The sequence below is a fragment of the Panthera pardus genome, unplaced genomic scaffold (genome assembly GCF_024362965.1).
Source record: "Panthera pardus isolate Hobbes unplaced genomic scaffold, ASM2436296v1 HiC_scaffold_19, whole genome shotgun sequence".
NCBI classification, from domain to species: domain Eukaryota; kingdom Metazoa; phylum Chordata; class Mammalia; order Carnivora; family Felidae; genus Panthera; species Panthera pardus.
This window is the reverse complement of record NW_026526754.1, coordinates 18,172,054-18,192,274: the sequence shown is the minus strand read 5'-3', so window position 1 is coordinate 18,192,274 and position 20,221 is coordinate 18,172,054. Positions and strand designations below refer to the sequence as shown.

Below are 20,221 nucleotides of genomic sequence, written 5' to 3'. Positions count from 1 at the left end.
TTCCCCAGATCCTTCAGATAGCATTTAGCCTGGCTCACACTTTGATTTCAGCCTTGAAAGATCCTGAGTAGAGAACTGAGCCATGCCGTACTGGGCCTCTGACTTTCAGAACTGTGAGCTACTAACGTATTTTGTTGAAGCTGCTAAGTTTGTGGTCATTCGCTTAGTGGGAAACTAAGATAATAAGCAAAGCATCACGATGGCTAATAATTTGATGAGGAGTGTCAAAGGGGCATATTATAATGTTTTTATAGCATCCCTTACTTTGTTAAGCTAACACTTCCCTCTTCTATAATAATCTTGGCTAGTCTCTGTGGTTTCTTTCAAATCTACTGCATGTCTCCACTCCACCCCAGGAGTTGACATCAGATCCAAGTCTTGCTAACGACAGGATTTCAACCTCCTGGCCACACTGATAAGTTCAGGAGTAAATTTCTAACATAAGTGGGGCAGACAAAAATTATCGGAAAGACAATCTCAATGAACTCTTGAGCCATGAAGACTATGTGAGTTTCTTTTCTGGTAGTTGGAGAAAGCTTGGGAATAAAGCAACCACAGAGGAAAACAGAATTGTCAGATGGAGAGAGTCCATGCAATTGAAACATAACTCCAACTAGCACCCATGTCAGAGTGCAGGATTTGTGAGCCCCATACCGTTCTCTGAGGTTGGGCTAGTTTTACATAATAGGTTGAATCCCCAAAACCATACCAGATGTCATGGAACAGGCACACAGGTCCCTCATCTGCCCGTCAGGATTTCCCCATGAGTCTGCCGCTAACTCATATGTGACCTCGGGCCAATTGCTTCTCCTCTTTTACTTACAAAGTTAGGGTTTGGATACGAACTAGCAGAGTTCTTGAAGACCAGCTAACACCACGTGATATCCGTGATTCCCTGGATGCACACCTGCGATCCGATTCTCTAATGGATATGGACCTGTGTGTGCGAACATCGGAGATTTGGAATCATTGTTCTATACTTATTAGTACGGCACTCGTCATTCACAGTTTCGTGGTACCCGAAGATCTTTCGTGGGTGTGAGACTTGTGGCCTTCTCTAGTTGTGCTGTGAGCATTGTCATCTACCTGTCATGGAAGAGGTAATGCGGTTCAGAGAGGCAAAACGACTTGCTCAAGCTCAGGGAACCGGTAAGTAGCAGAGCCAAGAGGAAATCCGAGAGAGCCCAGCTCCGTGGCACTGCCCTTTCTGCCACTATCCTTGCGTCATTCAGACTGCTCGGGGAGGGTTCCTCTGCACGTGGCTGCCCTTCTCTGTTCCGCACGCTCAACGTTTGGGTTTGCGCCGGAGGAGCCCGGTGCATCGGCCTGGAAGCGTCCGTCCTGTGACTGCCCGTTATAAGACCAGCACTGCCACAGAACCAGTTTCTAAGCACTGTCCACAGAAAAGCCTGAGCAAGCCCGAGTCGCCCGTGGTTTGAAGAAATCTAATGAAGGATTGATCTGTGTCCTGAGCCTGAGTCTAAAGAAACTAAAGAAGAAGAGACAAAGGAGTAGCAGATGAAGAGACACAGATTGACCTTTCTTCTAGCGTCTGGTTTGAAACCCAAGTGGGTCTGAAGACGGGGCCAAGAATTCCGCGCACAGTCCCTCAATTACATGCTGTGCCGGGGGAGATGGCTTCACGCGCTTGGGACGTGCCAGGGAAGGTTGACAGCCTGAAGGCGTGGGGCAGACCTCCTGCTTCCAGCGGGGCTCCGAGCCCCAGAGGAACAGGGAGGAGCTGGGCCCACCTGTGCTGGGCGTTCTCCCTGGCTCTGGCATCCAGCAGGCCGCTCCCTTCTGTCCTGGGGCGGGAAGAGGAGGAAGGGGTGTGCTAACCAAGTCCAGTCCAAGGGGAAGGAACTATCATGAGTTAAGGAGCGTTTCTTCTTAAAATAAACATAATCCTTGCACAAGTGTGTACCTTTTCCCGGACTATCGGCCATGAGAAGAGCATTGTCCTTTGGTGCTGCGATGTGCCGTCTGCCCATCCGTCCTTCCTTGGTCCCCTGCAGTGTCCTGGGATCCCTTTGGAGCAGAGATGAAACCTGAGTGTGCCCCGACACCTTGCCTTCGTTTTACAAGATTAGACCTGGAGAGCGACGCTTACCCTTCTGCATGGAAAGTAACTTCCACTCCTTATGGTGTCTTTAATCTCTGTGCCATAGGCCGAGAAAACTCAAATAGCCATTTTCAGCTTTGATAAAGAAAACCAAAATAAACTAGTCTGGCAAAGGGTATCTACAGGAAGTCCCAAATGCTCATTAGGTTCTCCCATGAAGGAAAAGTGCCCTAAAGCCTTGCAACTCAAACTGTGGTCCGTGGATCTGTAGCACCGCATCCCCGGAGAGCCTGTTAGAAGTGAAGAGTCTTAGGACTTGCCCTGGCTCACCCTGAACTGGAACCTGCATTTGAACAAGATCCCAGGTGATCTGTGCGCTCATTACAATTGGAGAAGCACTGCCGTGAAGTCCTTCCCACCCAGGGGAAAGGACAATCCAGTTGTGAATACTTCAGTACACATCCATCCCACCACCAGGGGAAAGATGTAGGTATACTAATAATCAGGAGAGAGTGTTGGGGAACGTGTATTTCAGTGTGTGTGTGGGGGGGGGGGGGGGGGGAGGGTACCACCGGTCCTCCTCTCTGAGAGAAAATTGGTTGACTGTTTTCGTAAAGACTGAGCAGACACATTCATTCATTTACTTTTTGTTTGTTTTGAGAGATGACTCTGGGCTCCACACTTTGCAATAATCTCGGCGTACTCTGGTGAAAAAATAGACATCATCGCTGTGCACATGGAATTTATCGCCTGCTGGGAGCGACGTATGTTTACTTTTATATTTGTCTGCAGTTGTGACCGGGAGGAAAAGAACAGGGGGCTGCGCAGGAACGACTCGGTTACCTTGGTAGGAGGGAGGTGATTTCAGGGCGTTCTGGAGGGGGAATCATACAGATCATCTCGACCAGGGACCAGGAAGCTAGAGCTCATGGGTCAACTCCAGCTTGCCACGTGTTTTTTAAGTGACGTTTTAATGGAACAAAGACACTCCCATTTACTCGTATTTAGGGCGGCTCTGGCCCTACAGCAGCCGATTCCAGTAGTTGTGACAGAGACCGTGTGGCTCGGCAACAGCTAAAATATTTATTATCTGGCCCTTGGAGAGTAAGTTTGCTCCAGCCTTTTAGGGCTTTTGTTTTGTTTTGTTTTGTTGGCGATGAGCGAAATGATATCCAGGCAGGGGAAGTTAATTACCCACGATCACAGAGCAAATGAATGCAGAGCAAGCATAGGACTCCCCCTTCCCTGACTCTCAGGGTTGGCAGGGGCACCGGGAATATCTAGGACGTGCTATGGCAGAGGGACAAGTGGAGCCAAGGACCCTGTCTGGGCAAGGGCCCCAAGCAGCGAGCTGTGGACTTAGAAGCTGGCCTTGGTAGATTAGGAGAGACTGTCCAAGGCCCAGTGGGGAGAGGAAGTCACAGTGCACCCAGGAAGGAGGGAGGAGCTAAGCCTTGAGCTGACGCGCAGACACCCAACCGAGGAGAAGTGGGGTGACGATTTACATAGCAGTGGTTCAGAAAGCCCACAAACAGTGTCTTTCTCCAGAAAACTCCATTTCTACAGACCTGAAATGCCAACCCCAACAGAATGAAAATGAGAGTGTATGTGGGGTGGGTACAGAGGTGGGGGACCTGGGCCAACGAGCCTTACAGGCAAGGAGAAGAACAAATATAGACCCCAAGGCAAGCAAGGGCATGAAGCAGCTAAGAAACTGTAAGGAACTCAGTGTGGATCGTCCACTTTGCACTTTTTCTGAACTTGACCTCACTGTGGGTAAGACCACCTCCCTAGTCCTCGCCAAGGCAGACTCTTCACTGGGGCTTTTGAGCTACATCATCTGAGCAAAAGGCTTCCACATATAGGAAGAAGGTGCTAATTCCTTGCTCTGGCTCATGCCTTAAGCAGAACAAAACAAGACAAAGCAACACAACAGAACTCGCTGGTGCTGACCATCTGATACCATCAGGTTCTGCATCTGAGGGAGATTATTTTTGACTATGTTTTTCAATTAAGCGAGTATCCTAGAAATAATATCAGAGTCATTAGAGTTAAGCCCCATTCATCAATGTATATTGATTGATCTTAGTCATATTCAAATAGGAGAAGGGAGGCCATTGGGGGGAAGGCGTTTTTTGTTTTTGTTTTTGTTTTTCTGTGAAGTCCAGTTAGATGCGCTTAAATGTAGAGAAAATAGAGGCGTTGAATTCACTCTTGAGCTTGTCAAAGAAATCCAGCAATTACTTTAAAAAAGTGACAAACTCAGGGCCAGCTTTCTATCTGGCTATTGGTTGGTCTTTCAGTCTTCGTGTGATATGGTTGAACCTCATTGTTAGGGGCAAGCCACTCTGCTCCTGGATTAAAGGACTGTTCTGAAACTTGTAGTCACTAATTATTTGGGATTTTTTTTCCCGCCTGATGTTGTCGTTTGAACTAAAGGCTAAGACTAGAGTCTCATTTATTACCGTGATTCCTCCATAACAGGGATGGATATGGAATTTAAATACAACCCTCTTCTGAAAGCCACGGTGCCGGCTCACACACAAAAATGTTCACTGAGTACGCTGAAATGTCAGAAGCAAGACTCTTATGGAATCTGGTAGCAATGTCTGACATGCTCTGGAAAATTCCGATGTAGTTGACAGAGGGCTCCAAGGCTAAAATTTAACTATTTTCCCCTAAAGTTTAATTTCCATGGCTTGATTTCATAAAAAGCAATTTTCATCATGGTTTTTAGGTGGTCATAATTGAAAGAGAAATTTCTCCCCCTGAGAGGGTCTCTGAAGATAGCTGTCTTTGACATTGATGCATCTCCCTCTTGGCCAGAAGCCACAGAGATGGGTCCCCCTCATGTTAGATCATTAATTGTTCGTCTCCAGGTTTGCACGCACTAAGCTGAGAACCGAGGCAATTATGCAATTAAGTCAAGCAAAAAACGATGCTTGTGCTCCACTGATCCACAATTTTAGTTGACAGTTGCTTTGACTTGACTTGTCCTGATAATTGCTTCAAGTCCTCCATGACCCTCTGACAGAAAGTGTGAGCTCCTTTAGAGAGTGTGTGATTTGCGGGGGACAGTTCCACCATCTTCTTCCAGAAAAGTGGGGAGTGGATGCTGATATGTTTCATTGACGTCAGATACAACCCGTGTTAGTTGGGATTTGCCCAGAGGCTGATCCTAAGACAAGATCCCAGATGCATTGGATTATCCCAGAAGTGATTCCGGGAAGTGTTGGTAGAGGGATGAGAGCGTAAGACCGCAAATTACCTCTGCGGGTAACGAGCTTACCCCCACGGGGCACATCTAAGAACCAGTGTAGGCACCCTGCTCAGAATTCCTGCCTGAGGGAGATACACAGACCTCCAGTGGTCACTGTTCAGGGCCTTTACCGGAGACGTTAGCTCTTTAGCACTTGGGGCACAGTGGGCTCCAGCTTACAGGGAAAACCATCGGGCAAGGAGAGGCAGATGTTGGCCTGTGAAGTCTGGCCGGCAGGCTCCGCGAAGAGGAGTCCCAAACGGAACGGACGGGGCACCAGCTCTACGTCCAGACCTCCTCGAGCCAAAAACCCTCACTTTTTGTCCCTCCAGATCTAGCTCCACCTTTCTTTTATTCTCTGCTTTCAGAATAAATTCTGATGTTCGGACCTGACCTTGACGAGCGTGCACCTTGTCATTCTCCTGGAGAAGGTAAGTCACCAGTGGAACATTCACATGACTTTTCAGTGTCTTTGCAAAACTCAAGATATTAGAGACACTTCAGATAAAATAGTCCCATGCTGGATTACATGAGTTGGATGATGCCTCTTATAAAACTAACTCCGTAATGTTACCTATATTTACTCTCAGGTACCCTTTTGTCTTTAAAAAGAAAAAAAAATGTAAAACTTTAAAACAGAAACACCCCACTGTATCTGGTCCTTCTGTATGCCTTTCAACAGCGTCTGGCTCGAGGTAATGTCATCCTGATCAGATTATTTTCTTCGCTAGACTACACACATAGCCAGGCCAAGCCAAATCAACACGTATTTATTTAACAATTAATGTGTATCATGATTACATAAGGTAAGTACTTCTCAACCACATACTGTGTAACTTGCTCTAAGTCAACTTTTCGTCTTTGCCTCTGGTATTACTTGCAAATACATCTAGGAAAGGAATGGACACTGAGCTAACAATGGATTCGCAGGATGGAAAGCATAATCCCCTTTCCGCATTTTGCCTCATGTAACGTTCTTAGAAAACCCGAGTACACATGAGCTCAGGAATTGTTCCCACCAGTATTTACAATGGGATCCTTTATTCTTTCAATTACAGCTCCTTTAAGAATGCTTGATAATATTAAAATCTAAGTGTCACGGGCACAGAAATTTAGGATAATCTTTTGGCTCCCTGGAAGGAAGTCCGCATGGATAGATAAGTACCCAGAAGAGAGTTGTAAGGGAGCAGGCCTTGTACATCATTCTTATTAGCTGGGATCTCATTTATCTCATCTCCTGAGACCTTCGTGTAATGCTCTGTGCTCCGAGAGCCTTCACTAGCTCCCCTGGACAGAGCGAGTTGTTTTTCTGATTCTCCCACCTCCACCACTCTGTTTGGTGTTTACCTGTTTTACACCCTACATAGTGAATTTCTCAGAGCAAGGATAGTATCTTATTCAAAATGGGAATTTAGGGGGTGCCTGGGTGGCTCAGTTGGTTGAGCATCTGACTCTTGATTTTGGCTCAGGTCATGATCCCAGGGCCATGGGGTCAAGCCCCTCATCAGACTCTGTGCTGAGTGTGGAACCTGTTTGAAATTCTCCCTCTCTCTCTCCCCCCACAGCTCTTCCTTTGTCCCTCTCCCCCACTCACTCTCTCTCTCTGAAATAAAAAAAATGAGAATTTAAAATTTTCCTCTTGCGTAGGATAGTGACTAGGACATAATGGGTGATCAGCAAATGCTTGTTAAGTTGACATGAGGAAGAGTGTTCTTTATTCTGATAATGGCTACAAAAAAAAATCTACATCAAATATCATAATTAGTGGTGAAATATTTAAAGCTTTCCCTTGAGATTGGGAACCAAACAAGAATGCCTACTATCTTTTTAATGTCACAGTGCATGTCCAAGCCAGTTCAGTGAGGAAAGGACAAGAAATTTTAAAATATAAGGATAAGGGGAGCCTGGGTGGCTCAGTCGCTTGAGTGTCTGATTTCAGCTCAGACGTGATCTCGCGGTTGACGAGTTCGAGCCCCACATCAGGCTCTGTGCTGACAGCTCAGAGCCTGGGGCCTGCTTCAGATTCTGTGTGTCTCCCTCTCTGCCCCACCCCGCTCATGCTCTGTCTCTCTCTGTCTCAAAAATAAAAAAAAAACATTAAAAAAATTTGTTTTAAAATGTAAGGATAAGAAAGGAAGAAATACAACTATCATTAGCACACAACATTACTGGAAAGTAGAAATCTAAAAGTCTACAAGTAAAGTGTAAGAACTAATAAGTGAATTTAGCAAGGTTGATAAATATAAAGTCAGTATGGAAATATGTACGTCTGTGTACCAGCAACAAATACTTAAGAAAATGAAATGAGGGTCACCAGTATGCATTAGCAAATAACATCACATACATTAAATATTAGGGGAAAAAAATCTAACAAAAGATGTACGTGACTTCTAAAACTATAAAACATCATTGAAAGAAATTAAAGAACGTGGTCTTCCCCCCAACCCTCATGCTTTCCATGTTTGTGGACGTACAGAGTACAGAGTATCCTGGGAGCGTAGAGTGGCCGAGAAGGAATCGCAGAGCGATCGAGACCCTGGTTCATATAGATCCGGGTAGGCTCTTCTAGTTATCAGTTGCTGTGTAACAAATGACCCCACACTTTGTGGCTGAAAACAGCGTTCAGTTGCTTGTAGATCTGCACTTTGGGTGGCGGCTCGGCAAGGGTGGCTCGTTGCTGCTCCGTGTTGCGTCAGCTAGAAAGGCCGGACGCGGTGCTAGGAAATTTCTAGATGATTCCGGTACGCGGCTGCTGAGTGGGTGCTGGGTGTTGGCCGAAAGCTCCGCACAAGCGTGTGCCTCTCTTTGGGCAGCTTGGGCTTTCTCCTGGAGTGGCCCCGAGAGAGAGCGTCAAGGAGAATAGGATAGACGTGCATGGTGTTTGTATGACCTGGCCTCCAAAGTCACGCAGAATCACTGGCACCGCACTCTGTCGATCTAGGCAGTCACAAAGTGCCACTCAGTTTTAAGAGGAGGGGACATAGACTCCACCTCTTTGCGGGGAAGCAGCAAGGTTCCAGAAGAACATGTGGGGCAGGAGATGTTATTGTGGCCACCGTAGAAAATAAAATCTGCCACAAAGGCTCTGGTAAGCTTTCTGGATTTTCTCTTTTGTTACACAGTTTTGAGCAGAGGGGTGACGTGACCTGACCTGGGATGTATTTTGCCTTATTATTTTACCTTATATTTGTATCTGGGCTTTGATTCCACAGATAGGATTTTGTTCTAGAACTAAAACACATGGGTCATTGCATATATAACTGTGACCCTACGGAAGTCAGGTGCCCAGCATATTACCGAATGTCATCAAGTGCTGGGATCCTTTAGAGTTTTGTGTGGTCATATCCAGCGGCCAGACCTGGGCGGATGGGCCCATGAGTCCCAGCAGTTCTGTACACACGGGGATCTTCGTGTGCCAGAGAAGGGGCGTGGTGAAGAGACCCGTTTTCTCAGGCTGGGGCGTCGGCTTCCTGAGCGAAGACGCAGACTGTGCAGAGACAGCTGCCCGGCAGAGGCAAGGTCTGTTGGAATGTGTCTTGACGACCATAGAGGAAGCTCTACCCCTCTTGATTTGGAGCGATTTCCCAATTCTTACCCAGAGTCAGATGGAGTCTTTGGATGAGATGAGTGAAGGGAGACAATGTGCTTGCTTCCTGTCCTCCCGGGCACTGGGGAGAAGGCCAAGGAGCTAAGTAGGTCACAAGAGGCAGGAAGAGAAAAAAAGAGAAGAGCCCCAGAGATGGAATTTCTAGGGGAACCCTCGCCAACTTGGATGAAACGTTCTCTAGATTACTTGTACAGCTCAGTATGGCGTCATGGGGCAATTGCCAGCACGACAGTCAGAGAAAACGGCGTTTGAATCTTACCTCCAGCACCCATGAGCTGTGTGCTGGTAGACATGTAATAAAGTCACACCTCAGTCTGTCCATTAAAAATTAAAGGTAAGGATGGCCACCAAAGGTCATTTTGAGGACTGAGTGAAATGACATACACAATACCCCCGGTACAGTTACAGTCACGGTGGACTCTGAAAATGGCGGGTACCTTCCCCTCTCGCTATTGCTTCCGTCCATCCTTCCTTTCCGTTGCCCGCTCTGACATAGCGAAGCTCGTGCGTATTCGGCCAGCACTCCTGGAGATTTCGTCTAGAGATGAGGCATAACATTCACGAAAGAAGACTCACCGTCTTTTCCACCATCTTTTCGTGGGATCACACAAACTTGGCAGGTATTTTGAGTTATTTAGTAATTATGAGTAGGAAGGGTAGTGGAAGAGAGGAAAAGGAAGGAAGGAAAGGGAACTCTATTTTACTTGTAGCAATAAGAACTCATTTGTTTATGAAAACAAAAGAGAGCATAAAAGAAAAGTGGATGGACTGATTCCACATAAAGCCAAACGAATAAATATTTTAGTAGATCCCCCGATAGAACTTAGAGGTTTGGGTAGTTTTGGTGGTTTTTACTTTTTTTTTCCCCCCTAGTAATCCTCTATACCTAAGTATATTGTTTGGGTCAACACAGCGATCACCCGCCAGTGTCGAGAAGCTTTCGTCACGTGTCTCAGTATGCGTGCGGCACGGCTGAGAATGAGGTACGTGTTGCTGCCATCTTGTTGGGGATATTCTAGATGGACAACACTTGTAGATGCAGACTTATGGAGGAAGACTCAGTGGTGTGCCAGAACCAGCTCGAACCAGCTCATGAGACCTGACTGTGCTAACTTGCTAACTCCACATTCGTTGCCATCCCTCACTTTGGTAGCTTAGCATCATGAGCCACCCCGGGAGTATTTGCATCGTGGACACCAGCACAAGTCCCAAATCAGTATGCACCCTCTCCCTGACCAAGACTGATTGCTAAACATCTAGTGACACACCACTGGACAGACAGAATGAAATGAAAACTTGTAACAGCTTCATTCAAAGGCAAAGAAACTATATTACATATTAAGATTTTGGTTTTGTTTTATTTTTTTTATTTTTTATTTTTTTATTTATTTTTGGGACAGAGAGAGACAGAGCATGAATGGGGGAGGGGCAGAGAGAGAGGGAGACACAGAATCGGAAACAGGCTCCAGGCTCCGAGCCATCAGCCCAGAGCCCGACGCGGGGCTCGAACTCACGGACCGCGAGATCTTGACCTGGCTGAAGTCGGACGCTTAACCGACTGCGCCACCCAGGCGCCCCTTGGTTTTGTTTTAAATAGGCAAACATGAGTTATGTACTTGAAGCTATTAAAAAAAATCTCAATTTAGAACTTGTATTTTGAGTTCCAAGGGGTTGCATTGATTACCATCCAATCTAATTTTAAAGAAGAATTTCATTGGTTTTGGATTCATTGAAACAGGGATTTTTAAAGAATTGATTTTTGTTTTAAAGTTCAATAAAATTTTATTAATTTAATTAGTTCCTATCAATTTTTCAGTAAGCAGTGGCTTAGATTAAATTTGCGTGCTTGGGGTGCCTGGGTGGCTCAGTAGGTTAAACATCTGCCTTCAGCTCAGGTCACGATGTCTTGTTTCGTGAGTTCGAGCCCTGTGTCTGGATCTGTGCACACAGTTCAGAGCTTGGAGCCTGCTTCAGATTCTGTGTCTCCCACCTTCTCTGCCCCTCTCCTGCTCGCTCTTTCTCTCTGTCAAAATACATAAACATTAAAAAAAAAAACATTTTAAATTTGCATGCTCTCTCTCTCCCTCTCCTTCTTCACCCCCTCTCCTTTTTCAACCCAGTCTTCTCTGAGCACATTAATGGATCTAGGCCATCATTTTGTGGATAGAACACAATGGGTGATTGTAAATGAGGTAAAAGATCTGGGCCAGAATTTTGAGGTGTTGTTTCCATTAGTCTGTATGTTACCGACTCTGTAAACCAGGAAAAAGAATTTGGGTAGATGTAGGACAGGGGTTGTGTTTGTGGTGGAGGTCAGTCTAAGCCAGTTGGACTTGGTGTCACATTCAGAAGTTGATTTGAGAGTGGAGTGGAATCGGTAGGCATCCCATCGACAGGATGGTCCGGGTTCACCTTCCCGGTGCGTGTGGACATGGGGGTAACCAGGGAGGAAGCAGCGTCATGCAGTGTGATCAGAAGAGGGCCAAGTTAGAAGATAAAGGGCCCACAGTTCATAGTTCTTTTAGGTGAGCTTGCATGACTTCAGAACAGGATCGAAATCACAATCCAGAGGAACTAGAAAAAGGAATAAATAGGTAACGAGACTGGAGTTAAATGCTGAGGAATGAGAACCCAAGTGTGAAGAAGTCTTTCCCCGCTTGCTTTCTTCCGCCTGCTAGTCCCACGTAATGCTTTCCAAAACAAGGATTTGCAGTCCAGTAATTTTGCAACTTCACGGTGTCATCCTCCACCCCCTCTCAGAAACGCATAATGGGCATTGATTGGCGTAGTTAAGGCTCTGACAAGTCGTGCAGTTAATAAAGCCATTTATGCTTGTGGAACTGACTCCTTTGAGCACAGAACACATTTTGGGCATCACGGTGTGTACATTCTGAGACCAGACAGACAGAGCATCTCAGATCAGTCTGCGATGTAGGGCAGAAAGAGCTTGGGGTCTGGTCAAATACTCCCAGACCCAAATCTGGAGATAAGGTCTGCAAAGAGACGAGCACAGAGCCAGGCACATAACAGACCCTCATCACACAGTGGCCTGAATTCTCCCAAGGCGGAGGGGGGCATGATTCTGAAAGAGACGCTGTCCTCACAGGGGAGTCAGGTGGGTTACTTGCTCTCTGCAGAGTTACCTGTCTGGAGTGAGGACGTGAGAAGGTCTAGAGTGGTTTACGGAGTCCAATAACCTGATACCCATTCCTGACTCTCCGGCCGTCTTGGCATAAACTTTTTGGCTGTGAAGTTGAGTTCAAGCTTCGTGTTCCTCAGGAGGCTCCCAGAGTTCCGGGGCTCAGAAAGTCAAATTGGGGACAGGTACTGAGGGCTAACTATGTACCCAAGATTAGCATCCCGGGTTTGGTAAAGACAGTATCTGTTGTTGAGTGTCTGTTTTCTTCCCTTTGGAGCAATCTGCAAGGGAAGAGTAGTGTCTTCTGGAGGCTCCCAAGATCTGAAATCAGAGGATGAAAGGAAACTGTTTATAAAGACCTCGGTGTAAACAGTAGGGCTCTGGAGAGAGGAGGTGGTGGGGGGAGTGTGCTCTTTGCGCCCTGGTAATGATCAAGACGTCTTGGATGGTTTTACCTTCCTGCTTTTTCTCCAGGGTGTGATCCCCTGGGGGAAATGCACCCTGGGATCTGCCTGTAGCCTGTCTTCCCCAGCTCATCGGTCATTTTTGACTCAGTTGGCTGAGTCATAAGCAGAGGGTGGGTTCAGATCCTCATTTCTAAAATATTTCCCATGCCAGGCCTTGTGCTAGCTACCCGGAGTACAAAGAAGGAGATGGGGCAGCCCCCTCCCTGAAATCACTCATGGACTGGGCGGGGGAACAGATGTACATACTAACTGATCATTAAGCCACAAAGCAGTGAATGCTGGGATAATCCATGAAAAGTGCTTAGAATACTGTCTGAGCACATGATAAGGGCTCAATACATCTTGATTACTATTATGATCGATATAATTATTATTATTAAACAGGCAGGTTGCAGTGGGAGCACCGAAGAGTGTGTGCGTCGGGGGTGGCTCGTTTTGCCTGGAAGCTGAGAGAAAGCTTCGCAGACAGAAGGTAGTATTTCTCTTGAAAAGCTAAGAATGTGGCCACGCTCAGGAGAAGGAAAACATATCCCTCTGGTCAAAGAAACATGTACCAAAGCCTTGACATGAATATTCAAGCATGTCGAAAGAACTGCAAATATTTTAGCATGGCTGAGTCATGAGGGGTGTGTGTGTGTGTGTGTGTGTGTGTGTGTGTGTGTGTGTGTGTGTGTGTGTGTCTGTGTGGCCAGAAACAAAATGGGAAGATGAGAGGTTAAGAGTCAGCTTGTGCTTGAGAAGGTGATCACTTACTGCAAAATTGGGATTATAAATGTTTACAATAGGAACATAGCTATGGTGGGTTTTTTAAGAAATATAAATTAAATAATTAACTATGATGAATACAGTAATGCACCTTTGAAAGTTGCTAAGAGAGTAAATCTTAAAAGTTCTCACCATAAGAAAAACATCTTATTAACTGTATGGTGACGAGTGTTAATGAGACTTAGCATGGTGATCATTTCACAATACACACAAATACTGAATCATTATGTTGTCTCCCTGGAACCCGTGCAATGGTAATAATGCCAACTATACCTCAAGGAAAAAAAGTGAAAAGCTCTTTGACCAATTGATTCCAATTCAGGGAGTCTGTCCTCACAAAACAGAACTGTTTATGTCAAAACATTAGGAAAAAATCTGAACCAGGAGGAATTGCGGAGTAAATTTTGATATGTCTCTCTGATTCCATTAGGGAACTATTCAGATTGTTATTAAAGAACAGACTTAGATAGTCTGGGGAAAAGCAGGTAATGTAGCTTCAGGTGAACAAAGTCTAGAAATAAAAACGGACTCTAAAAAAGAATCTCGACTCTGTTACAAAATGTGCTTAGCTGGACGATTAGAAGACAGTATTTTGAAAGGTTAAAGTTGTTATTTGTGGGGGAAGGCGTCAAGGGAAATTTTTATTTTCTTTTCTGTATTTATTCCAACCAGGGAAGAAAGGGGGGGCGGCAGGGGGTGGTTCATGTGCCCCAGTGGAGACACCAGAAAGCGGCCTGGTTTGTGACCTCCCTCCGCCCACCCATAGGACACCGAGCCATACCTCCGGGGTTCACCTTGGAGCTGAGAGATGAGCCTTTGTGGGCATGTGGGTGAACCAGTACCCCACAACTGCACCCAGTAACAGTGAACTTGAACTCTCCAACAGGGGCTACAAGAGTTCTTGAGGGAGAGATCAGGGTGACCAGGGCCAGGAGAAAGACTTCTTGTAGATGGCAGGATTCAAGCTGACTCTCACAGGGTATGAAGGTTTAGACGGGGAAGAGGAAGGAAGCTTCACCTGAACCCCGCTTGTCTTTTCTAGCTCCTTAAGGAGTAAGTAAACCCTGATTCTTGAAGATCTGCCTCCCACTGGTGCCTTATCTAAATGTCGATGCCTCTTTGTACCAAGCGAGCTAAACTGAGCCATTTGCTGGTTGGAGACATGATTGTAATAACTACCAGTTACTAAGCACTCGCCCAGCGCGTTAACCTGCCTGGCTTCTTCCTCTTCACCGAGCCCTATTATAAATTGATGTTTTTACAGATTGGAAGACGGAGGCTTGGGTAGATCACCTAAAATAACACATAAGTGCCAGAGTATAATTGGATCCAGGCCAATCTGGCTTCAAAGTCTGCGAGGGTAAGCCGTGGTCACTTTCCACTGTACCGGTTTTCCCCTCCGCCTCCCCACCTCACATCACACCTATCCTCATTCATCTGGGAGAGAAGCAGGGCCCCCAGAATGATCTCTGCTTTCTGAACAGCAACAGCGAGTTACTGAGATCCATCCTTGTGTGCTTTCAACCGGTGTGTGTTTGTTGAATGAGCACAGTGTGCGGGATGCCATGCTGGGTGAGGGGGTGACAGTGCGCCCAGGCCCTCCTGGAATGGAACCCATCGTGGCTTCCCAGGCTCCTCGCTGTGTGTGGGGGGGGGACCGGTGTCCTTTAGCCCCAGCCCGGGGCCAAGTCCTGCCGTCTCTGGGGTGGTTAGCGCGGGAGCCTTATCATCCAGGGGAGAGACCTCTGAGCCGGCCGTGTGACCTCAGAGCCTCCTCTCACCGAGACAGGACAAGGCTGAATTCAGTGATTTTCCACATCTCTCCATTCTCGCACGTGGTTCTCCTTCCCACCTCGGGAAAATACGAGGCCTCGGAACATGGAGGCAGGGTGAATCACACACGTGGAACAGAGGGAGAGAAGCCAGGCCCCGTGTATAGTGTAATTCGTGTGCAGTTCACAAACAGGTGAGACCAACTGAGCTGCGGAGTTAGAGATCTGTCAGGATACTGGTCCCCCCTGGAAGGGCGGGGGCGGGGGGGTGACTGGGAGAAAGAAGGAGGATGCTTCCAGGGGCCGCCGGATGGGTCCTGCATCTGGATCTGTGTGCTGATTCCCCCGCGTGTTCCCTTCGCGATGCTTTGTTGACCTGCACGCCTAGGACTTTGGGTCCTTTTCTTTATGGGTAAACAGTACTTTAATTAAAAACAGTATTCACACAGCATCAAAAGAGAGTGGTGGGGTGGGAAGTGTCCCCGAGGGCTTTCCGGGGGAGGGCGGGGGCTCTGGACTCGCTCTGTGACTGGAGCAAGTCTCCTGCCCTCTCTGAGCAGTAGGGGGTCACTCAGGGCAACAGCCTCACTTGCCGGAGGGTCCGTGCCGTCGACGCTGCCCGGATTTCCCCGGCTCTGAGCTTGAACGGGAGCAGGGCACTGCGCTGTGCCGGGCCCTGGGCAGGAGCCCGAGGAGCACGCTATCGTGAGCATTCAACAGGTGGCACTCTTCCCTCAGCCTCCGGAGCTCGTGCGGCAGGGGCTGCCTTGATGCAGGGCTGAGCCAGGAGGCGAATCTCCAGGAGCAGGCCTCTCCACTCCCGGGAGCAGGGGTCTCAGACCCAGGGTCCCCCCGCACATAGTCCGCCCCTGGCCATTCTTCTCAAGGCTCCCGGGATCCCCAGGAGGAGCCCGGGACCAGTGTCCCCGGTCCCCTCCTCCTTGGGAGCGCTCCCACAGCCCTTCTGCCGGCGTCCGGGGGTCCCGGGCTTCAGGCGGAGAGGGTCCTCCTTCCTGTGGGGCGGTCCTTCTAAACAAGAGAGAGAGAAATTTCTGGGAACCTGGGTGACTACTCCAACAGAGAAGGGAACATGAATATTTCATTAAGGTGGTTCGAGCTATTAAACAACATTACAAAACCAAGCGTGTTGGCAGGAATCTGAGAAGCACATTTACATGGGTACAAATAGTGTGAAAAGAGGCCCAGTGAGGAGGCAGCCTCAGGGAAAGCCCCCTGCTGGTCTGCCTGAAGTGGCCTCCGGGACACCCCTGTCCCCTCTCCAAGCACATTCCAAAGGGGAGGTGGAAGGGGAGCTCAGAGATGGCCGGACCCCCAGCCCAGTGTAAGTTCTTTCAGTGCCCTGGGGCAGTGAGGGGAGACTCTCAGGCATCCCTTTCCTGGTCTGAGGGGCCAAGGGCCTGGGAGGAGCTTAGAACCCATGGCTGCCCCAAGAGACTTCCTTAGAGTCTCAGATGTCTGCGCCGGAGCCGGAGGAAGTCAAGCTTGGGGAAACAGGGTGAGACGTCCGTCAGAGTGAGGGCAGGATCCAGCGTGAGGCCCCATGCTACCCTCTGAACCACCAGTGGACCGGCCGTCTCTCCCCCGTGTGTCCCTCTGGCTGAAGGACAAGGACACACAAAGGCCTTTTATGCAGCCGCCACCTAGAGCATTGAGATGTCCTTACACCTCGTGTGTTCCCTCACACAACTCGAGGCCACCTCCCCCGAGACCACTTTTGCATGATTTCTGCATGAGATGATACTACAAAAACATGGGTGGAATTTAGCATTTTGCATCTCTGGTTTCTTATAAAGCTCTGACGTAGATGCTGATTATAATCTCCATTTTACAGACGAGGACACCGAGGCTTAAAGAGGTTAGGTAAATTGCCCGAAGTCACACTGCTTAGTAGAGTCAGAGGGCAGTTGAAATATAGGTTCATTTGATTCCAGAACCTACACTCTAAATCCATCTTGGCTGGAGAACGTGTCAAAGCCTCTGGTTCTCTGACCCCCTGATCATACCAGAGAGAGGTGTGACGGAGGAGGGCTCACAGAAGAAGCTGGAGAGTAAGGCCATGGGAACAAAAGACCAGGTCATTTATGAAGGCTGCTATTTAAGCACTTGGACAGACAGCTTAGCTGCTCGGAGACTCCATTTTGTCTACTTACCCTGAGAACTCACCACAGAAATACCTATAAAGTGCCAAGCCCGGTGTCTGGTAAACAGTAGGAACTCAATAAATGGCAGAGCCCTTCCTCACTTCCTGCTGCTCCCTCCACCTGCCCAGCTAGACATGGTTCTCTTCCAGGTTGATTCTTTCTGCTCAGGAAGAGTTTTCTAGAGAGGCTGTGAGTGGTGACTCCAAACTCGAGCTATGTGTGGGATGTCCTTTCCCCACACCTTGAACGCTTCCTGTCTCAGTACTTACCACATCGTGCTGTAGATTGTTTAATTTGTCAGATATCTTTCCTCCGCTGGGGACTTGATGTGGCAGGAAATGTGTCCACCTCGTTCCCTGTGGAATCCCAAGGTACCAGCAGAGGCCCTAAAATGTTAGAACACTCATTAAGTATCTGTTGGTGGCTGTGTGGGTGAGAGGATGGGTGGGCTGATGAGCGGGAGGAAGGATGGAGTGATGGATGGACGGACTGATGGGTGAATTGGATGGGTCATTTGGTACATAGATAATCAGCTTGAGTATCTTCACTTATCACATTCTGTCACATGTGTACACACTGGGGTTTCCAGGAACATTGTCCTCCTGTTTACCATTAACTCCACGTTTTTGGTTTTTTTTTACCATCCTAAGGGAGGTAGAAGCAATACCCAAGGCTGGCCCTGCCCAAGCTGATAAGGGCCACTGTCCAGCCCAAGCCCCACAAACAAACAAAGGCATTTTCTGAGCCTTCTCCATCTCCACAAGCGTCCAGGAAGAAAAAAATTCTGTTTGGTAAGAGTAGATGCCAAAGTCTATCCCTCATTTCCACAAAGCCTCCCTCCACTCAGGAGGAGGGGCTGCCTATGATTTCTGGAATCTTAGACTCCCTTTTTTCTTCTTTTTTCTCCTTCGGTGTTGATGGGAAGGAGGGGGTCTGATCACCAGGCTGCTGATTGCTCTGCCTATCAGAAGATGGTCTTTCATTGCCGTGTGTATGCGGGGAGTGGGTGGTTCAGAAGGCAGAGCAAAGCTGGAGTCTGTGGCTTGGCCGGGACTGGGGCCCAGTGGAGAGATCAGGGTTCAGGGAGAAGTGAGGGAGGGCAGGGCCAGTGGAATGCTCTCAAGATAATCTCCTGTTCTTATCAACGGCACGTTTCCCCAACACACATACTTAATGTACTTGAACTTGTAACCCTGGAAAGCAAAATAGCAGCTTCAATCTGTTGGGCCCCAAGGGAAGCAGATTCTGGTTCTGGTTCTCGAGTGGGCTTGACCAGAGATCAAACCTGGGGGGGGGGGCTCCTTCTCATGCCCCTTTACTCCCTGTCATGCTCTTCCTCCTTCCTCTTTGCAGATATTATCTGGGGACTCTCTTCATGCCCACCTCGGTCCCCTTTCTAAACAAGTTCTCAAAATAGACTCAGCTCAACGCAGACCCGTGGAGGTGTTAAGGACTGAGAAAGCTCTTGTTTGTACCAGCGCTGAGATAAATAAACCTGTCTTGGGAAGCTCCCCTTTGCACTTGGCCAAAGAAATGAAGTCCCTGTCTTAAATGAACAGATTGTTCAACAAAGTGGTGTGCGGGGGTGACCTGTCAGGGACTGTTGTAATTATTGTCTCAAGGGGGGAGAGACAAGATAATAAGAGAGGAAGGAAGAAGGAAGGCAGGGAGGATGAGCTGAAAGGATGGGTGGGCAGAAGAGAGAAGTGTGGTACGTAATATTGATTGAGTATCTACTTAAGTCAGGGACTAAGCCACACCCTGTAGCACATTTTTCTCTAAGATCCACAGCCATCTGGTAGGTTTGTTGCCTTCCATTTAATAGATGAGGAAGCTGAGGCCCAGCAAAGTTCATGAATATGCCTAAGGTCACACAGCAACTGGAATCGAAGCCCAGTAAACCTGGTGAGATAGGCTGCCTTCTGTCTCACACCTGCTATGATCGGGTGGCCCATTAACTTGGCCCAATGAGGTTCTACTGGTCATCAGGACCACCACGCTTAAAGCCCCAACTAGGGCCTCCTTACTGGGCAAGTCTTCATTCTGAAACTTGGAAGCCGGAGTTGTCAGACCTCAGAACTCACTGCCCAGAGTCTGAGATGCAGTGAGAGGTCAGGTCTTATCCAGGGTCCCATGGTTGTTTGAGGCAGGAGCTGGGACTAGATCTGTAGTTTCCTGAATCATGGTCAGTGTGGCTGCTTTGGAGACACTTTGAGTCTCCTGTGCAGTCAGTTCCGTTATCGTGTAGAGACGCAATTCAGAGGGGAAATCGCACAGGAGAATGGGATGGAGAATATGAGAGCCTAAGTCTCGACGTCTGCCTTTACACGGCTGATCTGCGAAATGGGACTGTTGTGCCATGCTGTGCCCACAACAGTCCTCCACACTTCATCCTTTCAGGCTGTTAGTAGAATATTTTGAAGACTTTATAGAAATAAAGGTTGGTACATATAAATCATATGGAGTGAGTTACCTCTGACTCTGGAAGGGAGTCCTTCCAACTCCCATTAGTGAGGTTGGTCAATAGGGCCGATAGGGAGTCCAGGGAAGATGGCTGATAAGGTGTAGAGAAAAGGTCCCTGAAGTCAGAACTCTTGGTTTGTGCTCAAGCTTTGACCACTTGTTGGGTGGTTCCCATTGTTCCCGTGATAAGGCCTGGACAGGACAGGGTAGCCTGTGGGACCCCTTCTAAGACACCTCATCTTCCATCCCTTTCTCCCTCCCCATCCCACCCTGGGGTCCTCGGATTTGTCATGCCGTCTCCTCTGCAGGGACACTACCTGGAACCCCACCCACTCCTCCTTTTCCTGCCCAATTTCTCATCTCTGATCTCATCCCTGTTGTTATTTCCTCAGGAAAGCATTTTCATCCTCGCGGGCATGTCAACTCCCTTCTGTTGTGTGTCTTTTCTCCCACATACCTCTGTGATCATACTTTCTGTTTGTGGATTACCCTGTATTAAACAACCATAACGATAAACTCCCTGAC

At 47.9% G+C, this 20,221-nt stretch overlaps 1 long non-coding RNA gene across 6 annotated transcripts in view; it reads left to right on the top strand.

The window, feature by feature from the left end:
• LOC109245661 (uncharacterized) overlaps positions 1 to 20,221 on the top strand; it is a 593,199-nt gene that overhangs the window by 140,751 nt on the left and 432,227 nt on the right. For all 6 annotated transcript variants that reach the window (XR_008423571.1, XR_008423572.1, XR_008423573.1 and 3 more), the window contains exon 2: positions 5,690 to 5,752. This is a non-coding gene — a long non-coding RNA (uncharacterized LOC109245661). The remainder of the gene's footprint in view (positions 1 to 5,689; positions 5,753 to 20,221) is intronic.